Source organism: Myotis davidii, unplaced genomic scaffold, assembly GCF_000327345.1.
Source record: "Myotis davidii unplaced genomic scaffold, ASM32734v1 scaffold334, whole genome shotgun sequence".
Lineage (NCBI taxonomy): Eukaryota > Metazoa > Chordata > Mammalia > Chiroptera > Vespertilionidae > Myotis > Myotis davidii.
In genome coordinates, this window is record NW_006285797.1 from 180,668 (window position 1) to 186,053 (window position 5,386).

Here is a 5,386-nt window from a genome sequence, read left to right on the forward strand (position 1 = left end):
TTCTAAACATTCAATGATGACTCTAAAATAAGCTTTTCTCGCCCTAGCTGGTTTGGCTGAGTGGATAGAGCGTCGGTTGGCCTGCTGACTGTAGGGTCTCAGGTTCGATTCCGGTCAGGGGCACATACCCAGGTTGCAGGCTTGTTCCATAGTAGGGGGCATGCAGGAGGCAGCCAATCAATGATTCTCTCTCATCATTGACATTTCTATCTTTCCCTCTCCCTTCCTCTCTGAAATCGATAAAAATATATTTAAAAAAATAAAATAAGCTTTTCTCCTGAGTTCCAGATAAATATATTTTATGGAAAAAACTCCAACTACCTCATACTCAACATGGCTAAAACTGACCAATAATCTCCCTTCCCTCATGAGACCTGTTCATCTTACTGTTGTCCTGACACCAGTGACTGGCACCGCTGCTCCTCAGATACCCCAGCCAGAAACCTGGAAGTCATGCTAGGCTCTTCTCTTCTTCTATCTGACTGCCACTAATTTACGTTGAGTCTGTCTACTAAATCTCTCAGAAATTGTCCTCTTTCCACTTTTTACTGTCGGAGTCTTTCCACTGTTAACTCTTCTAGTCTTTGAAACCAGTTGTGATTTCCAAAATATATGCCATTCTTTCTCACATCTCCATGGTTTACAATTCCTTTTACCTGGGAAATTCTCTTTCTACTTCCCCTAAAACCATACATTAATTCTCTTATGAAGTTTTCCTGATCTCTCCAGTAACCTGTTCCCTGTGCTTCCACGGTATTGCCTTTTATATAACTGTATTGCAGCATTCACTGCATTTGAATAATCATTTTGTCAACTCCACTTGTCTCTCTTATACTCCATAAAGCTTTACAAGGCAGAGGCTATATCCTTTTTTTTTTTTAAATTAAAAAAGTACATTTTATTGATTTTTTAACAGAGAGGAAGGGAGAAGGATAGAGAGTTAGAAACAATGATAAGAGAGAAACATCGATCAGCTGACTCCTGCACAACCCCTACATGCCCTTGACCAGAATTGAACCTGGGACCCTTCAGTCTGCAGGCCGATGCTCTATCCACTGAGCCAAACTGGTTAGGACAAGGCTATGTCCTTTTAATTTCCCTGTGCCTAACAGTACTTGGCATGTAGTAGGTATCTAATGAACAATCAGTGTATTTTTTTGCTAATATTCTTCCATGCTTGAATTAAGGATCTCTGGAGGATAGTGCTGGTGTTTGGTAGACAGAAACCCTGAGAAATCGGATCTGGAAGCAGACAATGAGATTAGTAGGTGAAATCAAGAAAGTGATTAAGATAATAGGCTGGCTTATCTTGGATAGTATCACCTGAGAGGACAGATTGTTTATTTAGTTAGTTTGCTATGTTTGAAAATTTCTCTGTGGGACTTTTAATAATTCATATTTTCATTATTGTGTTGGAATAATCTCCCCCTCCCTTGAAGTGAATAACAAGACAAAAGAATGGACAAATAGTATCAGTGACGCAGGAATAAATTATTGATCTAGTACAGATTCACCCAAAGTGATAGTGAAAAGCTGATCTCTTTGGCAGAGACTTTCACAGAGAATTCTAGACTTTACTTCACCTCCGCTATCATCCTCCCTTTTGTACACTATAAGCAGACAGAAACCACACTCTGAGAAAAACTTAACATGGCAAACCTAAAGCAAGTTTACTGTAATATTGTTAAATTGTTATATTGAATTAGTGTAAATAGACTTTTAGATTTGCAAAAATGTAAGCTTGAAGACTGGACTAACTTTTTGGAAGTTTAAGGAAAATATTACATTTGTCTTTTAAGTGTACCAAAGAAATGCTAAATAACATTAAAGTTTAATTGAGGAGCATGGCATGTGATCTGTGGACTGGTGGGCAATCTCTAAATACATTGCTGACCGATCAGTAGTAGTGATAGTCATTTAAGAACAGATTTTACAATATTTGTAATAATTTTTCTTCAATTACATCTGGCTAGTTTTTAAAACATATTTTTACTGATTTCAGTGGAAGGAAGAGGGAGAGAGAAATAAAAGCATCAATGATGAGAGAGAATCATTGACTGGCTGCCTCCTGCACGCCTCTGACTGGGAACCAGGCTTGCAACCTGCCCTGACCAGGAATCAAACCATGATAGGTCTTAATGCAGCATGGCAACTATCTGTGGTAGGCGCATTGTAGCACCTGAAACCACGCACAAAGCTTTTTTTATATTCTGGAAATCATTACAAATGGCCCTTAAAAGTGTTAAAAAGAAACAGGCTAAAAATGGAGTTACTTATGCTAAGCTTCACCAATACTTAATACTTATCCTGGCTCTGATCAGCAGCTCAGTGGTTAGAGCATTGGCCTTCGAACTGAAAGGTCTCAGGTTTGATTCTGGTTAGGGCATGTACCTGTGTTGCAGCTTCCCTGCCCCAGTTGGGATGCGTGCGGGAGGCAACTGATAGATGTGGCTCTCTCACATCAATGTTTCTCTCTCCTTTTTCCCCCCTCTCCTCTCCCTTCCACTCTCTCTAAAATCAATAGAAATACCCTCTAGTAACAAATTGAAAGTTTTTTTTTTTTTTTTTACAAATTGAAACAATTTCTTGTTTGATTTTTTAAATCCTCACCAGAGGATATTTTTCCATTGATTTTTAGAGAGAGTGAGTGGAAGAGAGGGAAGACAGAAACATTGATGCCAGAGAAACACATCGATTGGTTGCCTCTTGCATGCGCCCTGACCTGGGAGGGGCCTGCAACCAAGGTATGTGCCCTTGACTGGAATCGAACCTTGGGACCCTTCAGTCCACAGGCCGACGCTCTATCCACTGAGACAGACTGACTAGGGTTCAAATTGAAACTTTGTAATGAAAAAAGAAATCTATAATACTTTCAACAATAAAGATAAATTTAAAAAATGAAAAAAAATCATGTACACAGTTCTAAAAAATCAAACATTACAGATACATTTAGAAATACTCCCACCTCCATTTGTACCCAGGTCTTACTCCACCAAGAGAACCACTGTCAACAGTTTCTAAAGCCCGAGAAACTCGACTTTAAGGTCCTTTAACACATAGTTGGGATGGTGAACTCACCCTCTTTCTAGCTGTTCTCTTGGGTTAAGCCTGGCTCTCTCCGGAGAAAAGTTCCAACTGGATGACCCAAGCCTCTCTTGACTCCTTTTATACTCTGAGGGGTGGGTAAATTTTTAAAATTGATCAGATTATCTCCTTTTGGCCACACCTCTCTGTTAATACCAAATCAGGAATGGGCCCCCAACACACTTGGTTTTAAGTCTATTATACAGATTCAAAAGCAAACACTGTGGGTTCTATGTGTGATTCCTATTTCCCAATTTAATCTATTTTCCCCCGTGTATAAAAAAGGACCCCAATATCAAGGTAAGGAAGGGGAGAACAAGGGACACATCTCAGGGCCAATCTTCCTCTGGAGGCAGCCCAATCAAGTCAAAGATTTTGCCCAATTGGTCAGCTTCAGAGTTTCCACAGAAGAGAAGCTTTCGATAAAACATCTCTGCGAAGATACAGCCAACGCTCCACAAGTCCCCAGGAGCTGCGTATGGAGACTGCAGAAGAACTTCTGGAGCACGGTACCAGAGTGTAACCACCACAGGTGTAAGTGCCATCTGGTAGCTGTAGATGACAGAGCGCTTCTTGGTGTGGGGCTCTGCACTCTAGTGTTCAAAGGAAGGTAAAAGACAGCGTCTCTTCTCTTGGTGCTGTTGCAGCTGCGCCATTGCTCACTCTGGGTTACCTTCTTCCTTCTGTAGATAGGAGTGCTGCAGGGCTCGGAAGGCAGAGATTCGCTTGTGTGGGTTAAACGTCAGCATCTCCAGCAGCAGCTGTGCTCCAGACTTCTCCATCTCTGTCCGTAGGTCTTGGTCCACATGCTCAAACACCAGGGTCACTTTGCTCTCCCGGTCAGTTCGGGCGGTGGCACAGACATCCATCAGCCGGACCACATCGGGATGCTCAAAAGCCTCCAGCCGCCGCAGTAAGGCCACCTCACGAATTGTGCTGATGGGAAGGCCCTCTCCGGCACCTCCCCCATTGGGGACTCTCACGCTCTTGAGGGCCAGAAAGTGGCCACTGTGTGGATCACGGGCCTTGGACACCGTCCCTTAGGCACCAACACCAATCTCAGCCATGGGCTCATATGGAGGGGTAGCCATTCTCGGATCAGAGAAGAAGACCTTCTCCCTGCGCAGGGAACGGTGGGGGCGGACCGTTATCGAGGCTCAGGAGCCGGTTTCTGCTGCGCCATACACTCCAGCTCTGTCCGGAGCAGCTGGACTGCACGGGCCCGACCATAGACACAGGTCGAAAGCTAGAGCGGACCCCTCACCCCCACCCTCACCATGTGACCAGCTGCCAAAGAGGACTAATCTTTTTTTTTAAGATTTCAAATCTTGTCAACATTTTGTCCCTGCCCCAGCAAGGTAGGGGAGTGGGAGGGGAGAGTAAGCGATCAACCACAGGACTTGTATGCATGCATATAAGCATAACCCATGCACACAGACACTAGGCGGGTGAGGGCATGTGCTGGGGGGTGGGAGTGGCTGGGACAAGGTCAATGGGGGAAAAGGAGATATATGTAATACTTTAAACAAAGAATTTTTTAAAAAAGAATGTGTTCCTATTAATTCAATAGACCTTTCCTGAATTTCTACCAGGTGCCATGGGCTGTGCTGGGTATTGAGGATATGAGTTCGAACAAAACATGGTCTCAGGCTCTCTGTAGCTCACAGGCCGCGATGGAGACAAACAAGGACCCCTGAGAGTCCATGTGTGGAAAAGCAGCAGAGGCCATATTAACACTGCTGCTAATAGCAAATGCTCCCAAAGTAATTAGAGCAGTGGCTCTCAACCTTCCTGATGCCGCGACCCTTTCATACAGTCCTCATGTTGTGGTGACCCCCAACCATAAAATTATTTTTGTTGCTACTTCATAACTGTAATTTTGCTACTGTTATGAATCATAATGTAAATATCTGATATGCAGGATGTATTTTCATTGTTACAAATTGAACATAATTAAAGCATAGTGATTAATCACAAAAACAACATGTAATTATATATGTGTTTTCCGATGGTCTTAGGTGACCCCTGTGAAAGGGTCGTTCGACTCCCAAAGGTGTCACGACCCACAGCTTGAGAACGGCTGGCTTAGTGTGTGCTCTGAGAGTGACTTCCAGCATGAGCTGTGGAAGGGAAGTGGGTCTAGGAAAATGGGGGAGATGTTCAGACAGAAATAGGGAAAACTTGGTGGGATGAACAAGTCCATGATGATGAATATGTATCCTATGCCAACAAATACAATAAGCATCTTGAGAGAATGGGGAGCATTGGCCCTCGAACCGAAAGGTCCCCGGTTTGATTCTGG

General features: G+C 43.3%; 1 protein-coding gene and 1 pseudogene across 2 annotated transcripts in view; both read right to left on the reverse strand.

The window, feature by feature from the left end:
• The window catches only part of PTP4A1 (protein tyrosine phosphatase type IVA, member 1), a 14,501-nt gene extending 12,506 nt beyond the window's left edge, over positions 1-1,995 (reverse strand). Inside the window, exon 1 of one of the 2 annotated variants that reach the window (XM_015559483.1) lies at positions 1,984-1,995. The gene's annotated coding sequence lies outside the window, so the exon portion shown is untranslated. The remainder of the gene's footprint in view (positions 1-1,983) is intronic. The other variant, XM_015559485.1, reaches the window with a different exon arrangement.
• Positions 1,996-3,739: 1,744 nt separating this feature from the next.
• On the reverse strand, positions 3,740-4,175 carry LOC102775398 (annotated as a pseudogene).
• Positions 4,176-5,386: the final 1,211 nt, after the last annotated feature.